Genomic DNA, 16,746 nt, shown 5'->3' on the forward strand with positions numbered 1-16,746 from the left:
ACCACTACAAGATTTAAATACCTTTTCTAATAATAACTGAATATATTTACAGATATTTGTAGATATTTTCATCCTCCAGATAAATATGCAACACTAATTCCTGTTTAGCACTGAGTACCAGTTATCTTATGGCAGGAACTGCTGCTGATTGTAATTATATAGTTCTCAGAAGTCAGTATCAACTTTGGCTTCCCCCAGCTCCGAGATGGGTGTAGGAAAATAAAAATTCTGCTCTTAGGTGCAGGTCTATAAAGACAGAGGAATTCTCAGCTTGTGTATTTGATCTAAGTAACCACCTTGCGCTTTTGGAGAGCTCACAGCCAAATAAAAGAACTTGGTTCAGTCACGGCTCTTCTTACAGCCAGCTGCTGGAAAGTTCCACCCATCCCTGAATTTCACAGTATGTTTGTTAACAAGAAAAACAATTTAATTTAACAAAAGCTTGAAAAAATAAACTGCCCTCTATCCTTAGATGTGGGATCAGTTCCCTGGAACAACAAACAGAACAGCAAAAAAGCTGCCTCAGCCCTCAAGTTCTAAGGTAGATGAAGATTTCACCAAAAATTTCACTGATTCTCCCCATGCTGGTTAACCCAACCAAAACACAGCACGGTCATCAGTGCAGGGGGTGAACTCCAGACACGTCAGAATTATACAATGACCAGATGAAGCACTCCAGTTCAAGAAAGGAATACATGGAAGATTAATATGGGGGACAGCAAAATAACGAGGTCTTGCTCTGTCCTGCTTGGTCTCGAGCCCTCTTGACAGCACAGCCTTTACTTTTGTTATGCATTTTACTAGTACTTCTCCAAAATACAACTTTCTTGTGCTTGGCTATGTCTGGAGTTCACGTGAGGGGGAAAACTGTCCCCAACTTCCCATAAGCCACAGCCTGCCAAGCAGCTGCATCGCGTGTGACATGGTTACACTTGACAGCTCCGTCAGGCTCTCCTGGAGGCTCTCTGAAATGCCGTATGTCCATCCCAGCTCCAGAAAGCTGCTCTGCTTCTGCTAGCAGGTACCAGAGGCCATTTCTAGCACCCGCACTGTACAAGTCCTCACTTTCCCTCTTTTCACTTGCTCTTCTTGCAGGATTCAGTGGGTGCAACTCGAAAGATCAGAAGTTCAGATCTCATCCCAGTTTTCATCCTGACAGGCCATCACTTTGTTTTAAGCTCTCGCCAGCTCATCAGTCCACCTCCAGATTCCCTCCCTTGGTGTTTTCAGCCACCCATCTAGCAGTCATCCTTCGACTTCTTATCCTTTTTCCAAACTAAAGAGCTTCTAGACTTCATTTGGTTACAGCAGCCCAACTCTATGCCAACCCATGTCCTACATTTGGATATTAGGAATTGCCACAATTGTCATCATTACAACAACTGGATGTTGCAGCTCACGTATTAGAGGTTAAGCCACTCTCTAACAGAGATGGAGAAAATCTAAGATTAAAAATGCAAGACGCTGTGCACTTCTTGCAGGATACTTGTCCAGCTTGTGTAGCGAGACCTCAGGCCTGATCCAATCTATGTTCACTCACTTCAGGCAATGGAGGGACACGAACAGAAACAGGCAGCTCTGGCCACCCAGAGTCATAAATCTACAAATTATTACACAACATAATTTGCATTAAATATGACAGGGAGCAGCACTAAATCAGTCACTGTGAAAACAAAGCAGGGTCTGGTCTACCCTGCATGTCTGACCTCCATCACACAGTGCCTCAGATACTCTTTCCCAGCTAAGGAACAGTGCTGGATTCCAGGACATTGCCAGGTTTCCCTCAGTCCAGTACCTTCACTCACTCAGTGGTGTGCTACCATGTCTGAAGTTCATATTCTTTCTCGGCTCTTTCCTCACAGGGTGGGTATAATGCTAGCATGTCCTAATTCACACCAACTTCCCAAACCCAGGGTCATTTCTCCATAGGAAAAATATCCAAGTGTCAAGTTGTTAACAGAGATCTTGAGTACTTGCTTAGTAAGTCACAGCAGTGCACAGTAAGTGCTAAGTCTCCTATCTTGCAGGGCCTCTGCTTACATGCTTTATTGGCTCATCTCAATCTCTGGTCTCATTACCAAAGCAAGCTGAGGCAGTTCTCCACCCACGCCAGTGCCTGTTAACTACTTGGAAAACTGATGGTGCAACGCCCGTCCGACAGCTGGGGTATCTGTCTCAGATTATACCAAAAAATTGCAAGTCTGCGAACTTCAGGAAAATTGGGCACAAGCGGTCTAAAGAGAGAAATTGTGTGAACAGGCAAGCCGTTGCAATACAGTCCCACTTCCCTTCTCACCAAGGTCACAGCAGCTGGAATGCGCTTGCCTGAAGTTTGCGCTCTCAGAGAAACAGCCATGTGATTGACCCAACTAGTCACTTGATTTCACAGATGCTTCATGGCAGTATAGCTCCAGGAACATTTATGAGACCATAAGGGGGGGATTAAAGAGCAAGCAGTCAAAAGAGCAATTTTACTCTATCCCAAGCACAGTATCACATTTGCACACAAGGAGAAATAAGCCCAATAACTGGAAGAATTCCATTCAGCAGCCTGCGCACTCATCTGGGCAGATTTGACCATCAAAGAGACAGGCTGGAATAGAAAGTTATATTCGACGCTGCTTGCATTTATACATACTTGAACTTTACATACGCATAGTTCCAGAGACTATGCGTGTACACTAAGAATATTTTGTAAACAGTAAGAGAGTCAGGGCTTTAAAAATCAATTTATTCAGTTACTCTTCTAATCTTCCTCATTGCTTCATATAACCAAACACACTGTTCTCCACAGGGGTGACAGAATAGTAATAATTCTAAAGGGGTGGAAAAATGTCCAATTCTTTGGGTAAAGGCTACAGAATATTGCAAATTTATATTGTTGTTTGCAAGCATTTTGAGTATTCAATGACTATTTCAGCCAAATCATTTCAGAGGATGGTAATTTTTTTGCTAAATCCTCTAAATTAATGGTTCATTAAAAATCAGATCTCAGTTACTTTGAATGAATATCTTCGTGAGTCTAGAATTCACTTTACAGTTTTGTGCACGTGTACAGAAATGTGCCCAACTAATGGATCCATATCAACTACGCTTTGGTATTTGGGGGTTGTTTTACCTTGGGGATAGTAGAGTTCATCCACACCAGAACTTTTTAACCCTCAATAAAATCTCTGAGTTACTCACCTCTTACGCTAACCATGCACAATGCATATGCCAGCATCACACCTGACATGACCACATTATTTAGCTATCTTCCTGTTTATCACTTCTACTAGAAAACATCAGGCAACAGCAACAAGTTGTGGCATCATCAGTGACAACTGCTCAACAGCTAAGGCTCTGTTCCTGGCGTATGCAGTATAGTAAGCAGCCACGTAGTCACAGAATGATATCTCTTCCATTTTGTGTACACCACACCCCTTCCTCTTCCAAGGATGAGCAGCTTTAGAAGCATAGCTATGTTTTTGGTTTTGCCCGACATGAGTCAGGGGGATTCTGATACTTAAACATACTAAAAAAAAAAATTAAAATCTAGCCATAAAATACTGTAGGAAAAAACAGCTCCCCTGTCTCTGATGAATAGGAGCTGAGATGTCGAATACAAAACATTCGGGAACGGAGCACAGCGTGTCACAGAGTGACCAGTTGAGCAATCAGCCAGACAGAGTCAATATATCCATTGCCAGGAAAAGATGTATTTATTCTCTGAAAACACGAGTAGGAATATTGCTAAAAGCAGAGCCTTTGCCTCTCCTCCCCCAGAGTCCTCTCAAACATGACAAATTTGCTACTGAAGTTACTCAGATGAAGTCTCTTGCTCTTATCACTAACAGCTACTCTGGGGAAAAAAAGCCTGGCTTCAACTGTCAAAAGCAATGCTCCTATTGGCTTCAACAGAGGCAGGATTTCACACTTGATACCTCAATCCTAACTGAGTTACAAACTCTGCCAACTGAAATGAAGATTAGCTTAAAACTGAAGTTAATGAAACTACTTGCATTTTTATGCTGATGCTTTTTTCTTGACGGCAAAACACTTGCTGGTTTAGCTTCGTAAGGATTTTGATAAATTAGATAATCTCTCTCTGTAGTAGTTATCCAGAAGCCCCAGTCCAAATGCAGAACACCTATATAACAAGCTCTCGAAACATGCAATAGTGACCTGTCTGGCTCCCACAACCCAGAAAGGATTCGCCTTTCTCCCTGGGTTATATATATCCAGGAGACTTAATCTCTAAAATGGTGGCAGGAATTGCCTCACTCATCTCCCAAATCTAGCGCAAGGCATGACTAATGCTTCTGATGTGCCCTGAAATACTGGGAGGAAAGGTGCTATAGAAATGCAAAGCAGCTTTCAGGAACAGAAATACATTGCCTCTCACTCTTCCTTTCCCCCACCTTTCTTTCTTTCACACTTCTTTGTTGTGGTCCCAGTTTATTTTGTAAACAGAGTCTAGTACTGTTTGGCAATGGCATCAGCATCTTCTCAAAACAAACATACAAAGCTCAGAAGAAATCTCCAAATGCAACTGATTGCCTCAAATATTTATCATTTCACTCCAAGAAAAATATTTAAGAGAAGCAGAACATGAAGTAAAGGAAGGAAAGATACAGTGTTATCTCACATAAACATCTTCTCAAAGCACAGCCAGGCCAGCTTATACAATAAAAACCAAGACTTTGAACCAGCTATCAACAGAGCTGCTCTCTACAGCTTCTCTCAGCAGAGGCTGAGGCATCTCTTCATTGCCATTCCCGGACAAAAAAGCCCCCCCAAGACCCCAACAGTTCTAAGCCAGGAAAAATCCCCGTCTTCAATTTCCCTAATCTTGTCCCTCAAGTGGAAAAAAAAAGAAAAAAAAAAAGTACATAGGTAACAAGCCATGCAGCTCTAAAAAGTCCTCACTCGGGAGAAAAAAAATCGTACTCTTGATAACAAATAAATATGTGCCAGTTTTTAAAAGCTGCAACTAAAAAATCAGATCTGGAGGAACTGACACCTGGCCATGCTCCTCCCTTTCATCCTTTGGGTAAGTTTATTTTTCCTGAAAGCACTGGCTAACTTGCCGATGAGGTGATCAGGGCCGAGTGACCTTCAGATCCGACATGAAAAGGGCAGACAAGCCCTGTGGACACAGAACAGCAACCTATAACTGGCAAGGGCTGAAGCAATTCAGATCAGTCCTTTCCTGTTTGGGTGAACTGGATACAAGGGCTCTGTACTTTTCATTCAAGTTGAAGCATTTCCTGGCATCATGAAGAGCCATTAAAGTTTTCCAGAAAATTAGCAAGACCAAGGACTGACGAACAAGAAACAGAGAAAGTTAGAGATGGGAAAACCTTTTCCCTTTTTTTTTTTAAATCAAAGATGTTCAGACAAAAAGTAAAGGCAGTGAGCTTCAAATCACAAGCTTGGTGGGAGGCAGTTAAAGGGGAAATGCAGCAGGGATCCTCAGCACTGAGTCAAGACCTTTCTTTGATCTCCAGTTTTCTCAAGCTGCATTCCCATATGCAGCCCACCATTTGTTTTTAGTTAGACATAATGAAAAATACTCTGCTTGGGAAGAGCAACAAACAAGCCTTGCAAAAATCACGCAGTGACAGCCAGTCAAAATAAGGAAGAACTAAAACCGCAAAAGAGATGATGGCATCTAATAAAGAGGGAAAGGCTCAACTACTTGGGGATGCTCTGGGTATCTTTCATCCAGGAATTTCAAAGTCACTCAAATCAGTGATGGATAGATAGGGATCACCTCCTCACACATTACTAAAACTGCAGTCTCCTATATATGGAACCAACAAACCCGCTTCCGGTGCCCCAAGGTTTCATCAGCAGTGAGCCATGTGGGTACGGTCCTGGCTCATCCCAATTAACTTGTCAGGTTCGACAGGATCCGAGTTGTAGGTTGTAGCAGACATGAGCACAATAAATCACATGATTTTGCCTTGTCATCATTGTAATTTATGTATTTTCTGCATCCTCTTTTGTTTACTAGCCCACATAATTACACTCTTCCCCATTTTATGGGATACTGTGCAACATCTTCGTGATTTGCTGTCTCCTTACACCCGGAGCCCAAACCCCACCAATGTTCTTAACTACAGTTTTGTTTGTTGGCATCTGGCACAGCATATGCTGACACAAGGCAGTTCACATGTCTCAGAGCTATTGTTCCCGACTCTGCACATTTACAGTTATCATCAGTTACTCACGACAGGCTTAAAAAATTTTCATCACAACAACTAAAAATTCTTCAAATCTTTTAAATTAAAGCTCACAACTCAGAACTTCCGCATGCTTACGGCTTGCTTTTCTTAGTTGCCCAATACATTAGCAAACAGTGGTATCCTTTATCCAAACACTCTGGATAGCTGGTATCACCAGAGTAGTCTTAATGTAGATCACACACTATATTTACAGCGTTTCACAGATGGAAGCAAAAACCAGAAAGCATCAAATCCAGCTTGTGGAGTAGTTTCAACTATGCCTCTCACTGAAAATATTTCTGAAAGCGTATCAAGCAGGCCATTTCATATTTGCTTTTGCAATGCAAATGGAGCTGCCACCCCGTGGTTAAGACAAAGTGCATACCACGGCTCTCACGTGAACTGCCAGGTGCACGGCAACACACGATCCACGGCACAACTCCATATTACTCACAACTGTGCCCCTGGGCCTGCGCCAAAGGCAGAGTACTCTCAGAGTAACTGCTTTGCTGCTACTGAAGGAATAAATATACACCAGCAATCACATTTTTAACCTCTGCGGTCACCAAATGGCATAATTATCAGGAAGGATTTTCCACATTGCCTACCGCCAGCAAAATCAAATTGTGTGTTTCTGAAAATGCTAATGATACAATAAAGCATCTATAAAGCACATTATAAAGTGGTTGGGGTCAGCTACCGAAAGACAACACAGGGGTAATGTCTCCGTCAAAAAGACCCTCTACTGAAGCGCTGCAGGTCCTTTCATTCAACAAGGCACTTCGCTCATCTGGAGAGCAGAGTTTGTGGTTAACACCTAAACTCCACTTAAAAGTTTGAATTAACTTTTTCTGATAAAACAACACTGTCTCAAGACTAGATTGAATACATTTGAAGCCTAACCAGAGGGGAAGACTTTGTATTGCGAACAGGGCGTGCAAGTAGTCTGTCCACAGGTAAACAAGTCCTGTTACTGAGGTAAAGCACTTTTCTTGATCTTGCACTAACACAATGGAGGTGGGAGGGTGCAGGCAGGCACCTGATTTACATCCCTCCTGGCTGGGACCCATCCCTCAGAGAGGGAGTGTGCCTGGCCATATTAAAAAAAAACCCAAACAAACATCAGGACCTCTTTGGCAAGATTTTGAGTACTCTCCCTCCAACACAACTACTCAAACAATAGGTGCAGCCCCAACCTCCATACCAGCATAGACAGAGGCTGCTGCACGCCCCACCAAGCTCCATCCCTCCTGCTGCCTCTGCGGGGACAACCGCAGCCCCTTACTTAGCACACCTCCTTCTCTCAACCCCAAATAACCCCCCTGCGCTCACACTCCAGCTCAGAACTCACAAGAGCACAAACTCCTCCCCACCCCAGCCTGACCCCAAACCTCAAGTGCACCTTGAAGCGTTTCCCCATACACAGAAGCCTCTCACCCCCCAGTACCCAGGCCGCAGCTTTACCATTACCCAGCTTTACCAAAGCCCAGGTGCGGTGGCTTTCCTCACCGCCCGAGCCTGCACCCCGTGCTCCCACCCGCACCCACCACTGCGACCGTCCCCCCTTCCATGCAACCCACACCGCGACCACCCTGCCCCGCACACCCCTCCCCGCTTCCCCGCGCCCTCATTGCAGCCCCCCTGCTCCACGCAACCCCCACCACCCCATGCAACGCCCCCTCCTCCGGCCCTGCTGCAGCCCCGGGCAGGCGGTCAGTCCTCCCAGCTGCCGCCGCCACCGCCCACCCTCTACCGCGGCCCCGGCAGCGGCCCGCCCTTCCCCGGCGGCGGGGTGGAGCCAGCGAGCGGCGGCAACGCGCATGGGCCCCGGAGCCTTTCTCTGAGCCGGGGAGCGTGTGTGAGGGGGGCGTGTGCCGGACGCGGTTCCCCTTCACTCAGGGCCCTTCCCCGCGGCTCGTTCCCCATCGTCTCCTCACCTGCAGCGGCGGCGGCGGCCATGTCGGCGTTGGCGGCGGGACGCGGCTGGTAGGCGGCGGTAGGGGCGCCCGGGCTCGGCCCCCGCTGTGGCGGAGCGAAGTGAGTGTGGGGAGGGGAAGGGCTGAGGGGAGAGGTTGGGGGGGGACGGGGACGGGGGAGCTTGTGTCGCGATAGACCCTACACGTCGCAAAGGTGGCGCCGGCGGTGGGTGAGGGGAGGGGGCGCGCGCGGCAGCCTCGCCAACGGTCGCGGCCGTTACCGCCAACGGACGCGGCCGGTACCTCAGGGGACTTTCAGCCTCGCCGTGAGGGGGAAGAAGAAAAAAAACAAATAAAAGAAGTCGTGGCTCTCTCGTGGTGGTTTTTTTTTTTGTTTTATAGCTCCCCCCCCCCTTCTCTCTTTTCGCCCGCGATTAATAGCATGCGTTCAGTTGTCGTTCTCCAGAGAAGGTCTCTGAGGTGGATAAATTCGCCCATCGCCAAGAAATAATTTTATTGGGAAAGAAGGGATAAGTGGGATTTCAGCCTGCGTGTGCCATTCCCGTGCTTTTCAGGTGTGGGGAAGAACGGCGTTGTGCTCCCCGGCTAGCGTGCAGCTGCCGTCCGGCTTTGTGCTTGGCCCTTTTCTCCATTGTGTAGGCTGTCCTTTGTGGTATATTTAATGGAGCCCTTTTAATGCCTTATTAGACCTTTTCAGGTGCAGTGAACGTCCGCGGGTCTGCTCGGGTCACCGAGGGTGCTCTGCGAGCAACATCTGTGTGCTAGGAAACTGTGTGAAATGGAGGAGTGCCCAAGAGGCATTTCATGTGTGTGTGGGGAGATGGTTTTATCTGGAAGATCTTCTTGATTAGCTTTCCCACCAAATTGCAACAGGGAGGTGAGCAAAGGATAGTAGTGCGGGGTCTTGTAAGGAAAGATCCGTAACACGTTTGGACTCTGAGCAGTGGCTTCAACTTGAGAAAAAGGTATGTGTGTACCCACGTACGTTACTGTTTTCCTTTTGCAAACTGTGCGTCCTGTCTCTTTCTCCCCTGAGATCCTGTCTTGTATTGCACACCACTGCTCCAGACTGGACTGATGGCTGTTGAATTGTAAGAAGGTGATGGGAACGAGTCATTTTTTTGTTACACCTCTGTACTTTCCAACGAGAGAGTGCAGAAAACAGCACTTTGGACAGAGGCTCGGACAGCCTTCGCTGGGCATGGGCGTCCAATTTGTTGGGTGGGTTGATACTGTCGTTGGTAAGAATGAAATTTAGAGGAACAGGTGAAAAGGCAAGAAGGTAGAAGCTTAAAATATGCTATTTCATTTCACGAAAGAGCTATAACCCTCAAGTGTATTATCCAGAGGTGACCAGACACTCCTCTTTGACGTGGAACAGAATGAGTAAGTTTCCAAAACTCATGAAAGAATATCTGTTGCAAGTGTTTGAGGTTTGAGCATGGGATAGATAACTTCTTCTACAGAATAGGGACAAATGTCCTGCACGTGCTTATTTAGAACCGTGCGATTTCTTTCCCACTGCGCAGATGTCTTTTCGAGTTTTGCAAAATTAGGTTATCCTTGAGTGAACAATTTATTTTGACTGGTAAGTAAAATATTACATATTCTTCATGATAAAAGAGCAAGCAAATAGTTCTTGTGCTTGGACTGATTTGTTTTCATGAAACTTACCGCAGGTTGCTTGTGCCGTACCAGGGTGTGTACCCTTGTATATCTAGTGGTTTTATAATGTTTGAACATATTGGAGCCATCTGGAAGAATCAAAATTTTATTCCTTTGAGAGCATATAGTGATTGAGATGACAAAGGGAGGAAAAATGGGGTGAGAGTCTGGCAATATGTATCTTGTAAAAGCTATTATTTGGGGAAACAACAGAACTGAAAGTGCTGATGTGGTACTAATACCGTGTGTAACGTACTGAAATATTAGTCCATTGCCAGAAGCAAATTATTGTTCAATATTTCAGCTTGTGGTCTTAACCTGGGATTTGTTTGTTTAAAGTATATTTGTAAAGTTTTTGAAGAAACCAAGAGCATCTGAGGCAGGTCAGCAGAAATATCATTGAGGAATTGTTTTACTTCGTAGATTTTATGTATGTTTGTAGCTGGATGTTGCAGTGTTTTTATGTCGCTTGCTGATGGATTGTGAAATATCAGTATCCCAGTTCTTAATAGTCTTGTTTTCTGTAATGCAAAGTGAGGGAAACGGTGATGTCATTGAATTTAAGGGGGAAGGATTGCAGTGGTGACTTACTGGCTGGGGAGAAGATCCCAGAGGGAGAGGAGGAAATCTAACAAAAAGGGGAATAGTGCTACTTTGGCCATTTTCCCCTGGGTTTCTGTTTCTTTTGTGAACTTCTGAAAAGGAAATGTCATTTTGCTGTTTGAATGCATTGTTTTGCATGAAGTGTCAGACCACATTATGGGGATTATCCAGTCAACTTCCCCCATTTCAAAACAAACACGTCAAACACTGTAATATGGTGATACAAAAATTCAGTGTGTTTTTTCAGGAACCCGATATACATATTTCCAAAAATAAATTATGTTTTTCATACTTTATTATGGCTAGAAGAGTTTGCATAGGAGAGAAAAATTGGAATGGGTTCCCTTGGCCTTTGTGTCCTTCTCTCCACAAATAAGAGGAAGCTGTTGGCCTCCTTATGAACTGGGGGATTATTTTCGTTCGCACTTCCTCTCAAAATATTCTTATCGGTGTAGTAGTTCCTACCTGATTTCAGTGGCGGTGACCGTGGCAGGAGCTATTGTCTCGCAGTTGTTGGCTCGATACCATTTTGGCTGATCCCAGCGTAAAGGCAGAAAGGGAAGGAGATATAAAGAGATGTAGGTAAATTTGTCAATTTTACTTGCAAAAACCCGGACTAATTGTTCTCGTGGGACTGTAAACATGGGTGGCTTCTGGCAGGTGTAGTGTGCACCCGTGCGGGGCCAGTTCCCTCTCCCATCTGTGCTCTTGAACTGCAGCTCCGGTATCTGGTTTCAGCCTTTAGTGGACTGCAGCAGCATCTTGTACCAGCAGAGCCTGTGAGCTTGCTGATGAGGGGATTTTATGATGAACGTGGTAGGTCCGAGCTGAGAAGGGTCCTGACAGACCCATTCTCTGCCACCAGACTTGTGCAAGACTTTGAACTTGAAGAATGAAGACCTTGACATCTGTGCCTTCAACAGTGAAAGCTGTTCAGATTCACTCTTTGGGCCTGGTAGCTGCCCTCGGGATGTCTGATACCATAATAGGAGAGAAACAAATTGAAGTGTTTCTCAACTTTTAAAGTCAACAACTGTTTTCCTTTGAAAAATAAGTCAATTTGGTATCTGGGGTGAAGCAGGTCAACAAGTCTGGTCAGTCGGAGCATGTGGATTTTCACAGTCGTTTCTATTCTTATGCTAATCCTTTGAACAGGCTGGCTGTGCACTGTTAGCCAATGTGAGAGAAGGGATGTGCATACTGAGGACACTAAAGGGAAGCCATTTTTTATAGCTATTGCTATGCAGATTAGGTCTTCCAGCCAACCAGAATTTGGAGAATTGCATAACCTGAGGATATAATGCTGTAGGTCAGCAGTCATTTAGTAATGTAGTAATCTGAACCGGTTTGGTTGAAACTGTTTCTTTACAGTATTACTTTTGTGTTTTGTTTTGGTGTTTGGTTTGGTTTGTTGTTGGTTTTTTTTTGTTTGTTTGTTTGTTTTTTTTTTTTTAATCCATGTTGTAGCTGAAAACAAATTGTTATCTTTGGTGCTGAACAATTAAAGTTGTAAAAATTAAGTTTTCAATTTTTAATTATTATGTTGGGTAAAAGGTGTAGGAAGGCAGCAAAGCTGTCACACTCTATTGATACAGCTATGAGCTGCTCATTTGAATCCTACTTCTACTTCTGTTGGTGACTTGCTGTGTTTCTCCCACACCGTTTTTCTGCATTGCCTCAATTTCTGTTGTGTAAAACACTTTAGATGTAGAGATTGTTGAGTACTCTGTGTGTGTGCGCCAGTTGAAACCGGGTAAAATATGTAAATCTTACTCAGAAGAGTTTGTTTGCTGTATATTTGTTTCATAGAGATTGTTTTAGAAATAGGAAGTAATGAAGTAATGGAAAAGTCTGAAAGAAATGCTCCTAGTTAGTATTGTGTATTATATGTGCTGCAACTGTATGTGGTTTCCCTGCTGTAAAGGTTCCTGCTAATGTCCGTGGGGCTTCTGCAATACAAGCGACTAGGCTGGGGCTGTTAAGCATGTAAAGAAGGCTTTGTGTATTTTATTTAAGTGGTGTTTTGTGTTGCTGGAATCTGTATATACTCGAGTAGGCCACCTTTCCATATTTGTGTGTATGTAGCGTTAGATTCTTTGGGAGTGTGTGAAATAATTAAAAACTGCCCTTTAAACTATTTAGTAAATTGGATTTGCTTTACCAGCAGTGGGACAGGAAGTTAATCGTGTTTAAGCTGATGTTGACTTTTGCAATCTGATTTTCCCTGGAAGAAACTTTATTACCTAGTTGTTAAATGCACAGTTAATTAGCTGCTGATTGTTTAAGCTGATAAACTGGTCCTACCAGGTTTACTGTAATCAGTTTGGTAAATGTGTCATGTATATGCTTCCTTATGTTATTGTCTTGCTTTTTGATTAAACGCAATGTTAACTATCATCATACTAACGGTTTGACTACATTTAGATGGTTTGTCAAGTGATGATCATGACCTTTAACTGTTACTATTCACTAGATGTTCTTTTGCTCTGTGCTTAGTTACACATCTGTAGTTCTGGAGTTCGTGTCCTCTATGAATCTTACAACAGATGAGAATATGGCTTAGCAGCTCCTGTCTTTTAACCTATAGTTCAGAAAATAAAATAGCCTCAAATCTCCACTTTGAAAAATCATTGTTTTAAGCACCTATATTTTCTTTTAGTCTTGTTTCTGTAGCTAAGTTGCAACCTTTTGAGTGTTTCCTGCTGATGTGGCTTGAAGTCACTTGCTGAAGCAATAGTTCAGTGTGAACTACTGATCAATGAATCATTCATCCTCTTGTCATCTCAGTTGCTTTTGCTGATGAAGAAGCTGCCATTGCTGCCCCTCCATTCCCTTCCTGGTGTGCCCAATGCTTTTGCCTGTCCACGTCTCAGCCTTTAGTGTTTGTGGGTAGAAAGCATTGATTTAGTGTATCCATTATAACTCTTTAATAGTCAGAGAAAGTGGAGTTTCTCCCATTTCCGCCATTAATTCATTAAACCAGGACTACAAGAACTTTGGAGCCTAGCTTCCTATGGATTTCAGGGTAAAATTGAATGCTTAAATATCCCTAAGGTTATTTGTTGGATGGATGGACACTGGGTCAGCCACAGCCTGAGTTATGGCCTTAGATCTCCTGGTAGTGGATCTATAACATAAGGGTCACATGGTGCAAAGCACTGTTCTTGGATAAACTCACTGTGACAGTTCAAATTTAGCTTGTGGGTGTTAGTTTACTTTTTAAGCAGGCTTTATGCTAGTTGAACAAGTTGTCAGTCTTGTGTTACTTTTAATTTGGTCTTGCTCCATCTTTTCTATCTTACAGCAAGCATAAAGTCATAAAGCAAGTGAAAACTTTTTACAGCAAAAGTTTCCTCGTGTGACATCATGTGCTGTGATTCAAACTTGCATCAATGGGTAGTTCAGCAGTGCACGGACATAGTAGTGGTCCCGCAGCCGTGGCCTCAGGATCCAGTTGTAGAGAAGGATGACAGTGATTTAATTACTACTGGTAAGTTGCTTTTAAGCTACAAGGATGAAAGGTGGTATTCTAAAAGCTTTGTCATCGCTCACTGGCAGATTGAGATAATCAGTTTTGCTAAAAATAACTTTGATGGCAAGGTACTAGGTTCTTACAAGTGGTTTGAAAATTCTTCCTTCTTAAAGAAAACCATGTTTAATCCTCTGTGTATTTTGTTATCTGAGATATATTTATCACCGACTAAACAAATGCATATTCAAATGTCAAAGTTAAGTTGTTTTTTTTAATTTCAGTTACAATGTTTCCTGGCATTTGGGAGGTGAATGTTTTGGTCTCAATACTCAGAGTGCTCAAGGTGTGTGTGAGTGCTTTGGGGGAAGAGAAAAGATACAGTGCTTGGTGTTTTGAAAGCAGTTTGATGCTTTTTGGTGCCAGTGTAAAAACAAAAGTTTTCCAAATCCAAATGTTACAATTTGGACATATTCTTACTGACTTCACTAGGGGCATGAGTGTGGCTATTATGAAGAAGAATGTAGCTTGACAACCCCTGTTTGAGCATAATTTTAATTGTTGCAAGAGCCTTTGAATATTTGCTGGGATTTACCCTTTTACTGCTTGTTCTGATTCATGAACGTCTTCATCGGAGTTCATAATACCCAGCCTATGTGCTCTAGCTTGAAGGCACAATTTATTAAAAAAAAAAAAAAAAAAGCCAAAAAGCACTTTGATGTCTTTTGTGTTGTGTGTTTTACAAGAAGCGTCTCTAGAGAGTCAACTCCCACCTGCTAGGAACAATCAATCTTTTGAAAGGGTAACTTCAGTATTTTTTTTATTTATTTTTAATTCAAAAGGCCTGTTACCCTGCTCAATAATGCACCTTGCTTGGTTTTTTTCCCCAAAATTTACATAGCAGCTAATACGATCTGATAAAATTTTTACAAATTTTATCAACAGTTTCCATATCAGCTTTTCACGGAATGTGAATATATTTCAGTAGCTGCTTTCCATAGCTTGCCCTTATGATCATCTCCTCATCCCTTACACTCTGGCTGGGATATAAACAATAGAAGTTGCTGTTTGGGTATAATGGTTTGGTTTTAGTGCATATACATGCGTGTCTGTGTATTATTTTAAAAATTGCTGACAGATACCACTTTTGCACTAAAATGTAAAATGTGTAGAATTTTATTGTAAATATCACAAATGAATGAGCAATAGGTATAAATATTATGTTTGGATAAAACAAAAAAAATTCTTTAATACAATCTGTAAACCAAAGTGTGTCAATCCTTCCTCGCTTCTGTGTATATGCAGAAGTGTAATGTGTTTGCTGGAGGTTGATTCAGTAAGTGGTAGTTGATTTTTATTTAAAAAAAAGTTCTGATAATTTATTCTTGAAGTATAAATGAGATTCCATAGTCCTCCAGTTGAATGGTGCACAAGGCAAGCTTCAGATGTGAAGTTCAGTCATTGGTAACTGCTGCAGCTTATTTCATTGAAGAAACAGGAACAAAAGTTTGTTTGTAACTACTCTGGAACCGAGAACAAAGGCTGCGGGGACCTTTGAACCTTTGTGGCTGTGCATCTGAAGGAGGAATTGTTCAAGAATGGGAAAAACTGCCAGAAGACCAGAGATCTGCTTTTTCCTACATCTTTCTACAGCAGTGTTCAACGACCACATTTGAAGCAAAAAAAAAAAATAAATTGGAAGTTAATTGGAAGACTTCCTTGCTCTTCCCACCAAGCTCTGATTTGATAATCAAGTATGCAGGAATGGTTATTCTATCACTTTTTTTTTTTCACTGAGGCAAGCTTTAAACAAATGGTTGTGTGTGCTTTTTTTCTTTTTTCTATTGGAAGAAATCTTAATGATTGATTAACGTTTTGTTCTCTCTTGAATGTTCTGTGCAAATAATTCTGGCCTATGAAGCAATTTGTTTCCCCTGCTTCCTGGTGGTGTTGTAAGTTCACAATTATTTTTCATTCTGCGATAGCTGTCTCCTCAAGGAAGACGGGGGGGGAATAATCAGTGTTCTGAAGAAATTGCTGCTTCTCTGCAAAATGTGTTGACTGGCACGTTGAGGGTTACAGTCTCCAGTGGGTTGTCCAGCATGAAGGTTCTGCTTCAGGCAGCAATTTGTGCCATATCATTCACCTTCATGAATTTTACAAGGTTTAAAGATAGGATGGGCTGTACTGAAAGAACATACTCCCTAAATTGCTTTGTGCAGAGGGAGAGAAACCACAGTATTGAGTGTTTATTATTTTTCTTTGAGTAATGAATATAACACACCAGCTGGAAAAAAAATGGTTGTTCATTTATATTTCTCAGCCTGTACATGCAGCTTATAAGTGTGCTCAGGCGTGCATGTAATGTTCATGTCTGTCCCTCTTTCTCTTGCTGAAGAAATACTGAGTGCTGCTCTGGAATTGTTCAGACAGAAGGGAAAGGCTGAGGTTGCCCTGCGTAGTCTCTCAGGAATTGAATTGGGTCTGCCGTGCACCCTGCGACTCGTAAGAAAGCTGGCAGGAGGTCAGCACCATCGAAGTGGAGGCACAGTATGAGTTCTGGCATCTGGTGTTCTTCTGCCTGGCTTCATTCAGGCACCATTGGAGAGGACACTCTCCGTGTCAGTTTGCAGGGGAGCGATGCTCCGGTGGCTGCAGGCAGCTTGGCCTGTGAGAGCATTGCTTGGGGTGTTCTCTGGGTCCCTGGTCCCCAGAAAAGCACAGAAAGAATTGGAAAAGCTCTAGATACCATAAAGAGGAGAAGCAACCAGGCATGATTTAGTTGACGGACAAACAGTGATTCTTCTCCCTGCTGGAGAGGAAAACAGTCCCTTTCTTTTCTGGAGTGTTAACTTGTTAGGAT

General features: G+C 43.1%; 1 protein-coding gene across 1 annotated transcript in view; it reads left to right on the plus strand.

Annotated features, from left to right (window-relative positions):
* The first annotated feature begins 8,070 nt into the window (after positions 1-8,070).
* The window catches only part of ARHGAP32 (Rho GTPase activating protein 32), a 263,478-nt gene continuing 254,802 nt past the window's right edge, over positions 8,071-16,746 (plus strand). Inside the window, exon 1 of the mRNA XM_075521301.1 lies at positions 8,071-8,246. The gene's annotated coding sequence lies outside the window, so the exon portion shown is untranslated. The remainder of the gene's footprint in view (positions 8,247-16,746) is intronic.

This window comes from Mycteria americana, chromosome 19 (assembly GCF_035582795.1).
Source record: "Mycteria americana isolate JAX WOST 10 ecotype Jacksonville Zoo and Gardens chromosome 19, USCA_MyAme_1.0, whole genome shotgun sequence".
Taxonomy (NCBI): domain Eukaryota; kingdom Metazoa; phylum Chordata; class Aves; order Ciconiiformes; family Ciconiidae; genus Mycteria; species Mycteria americana.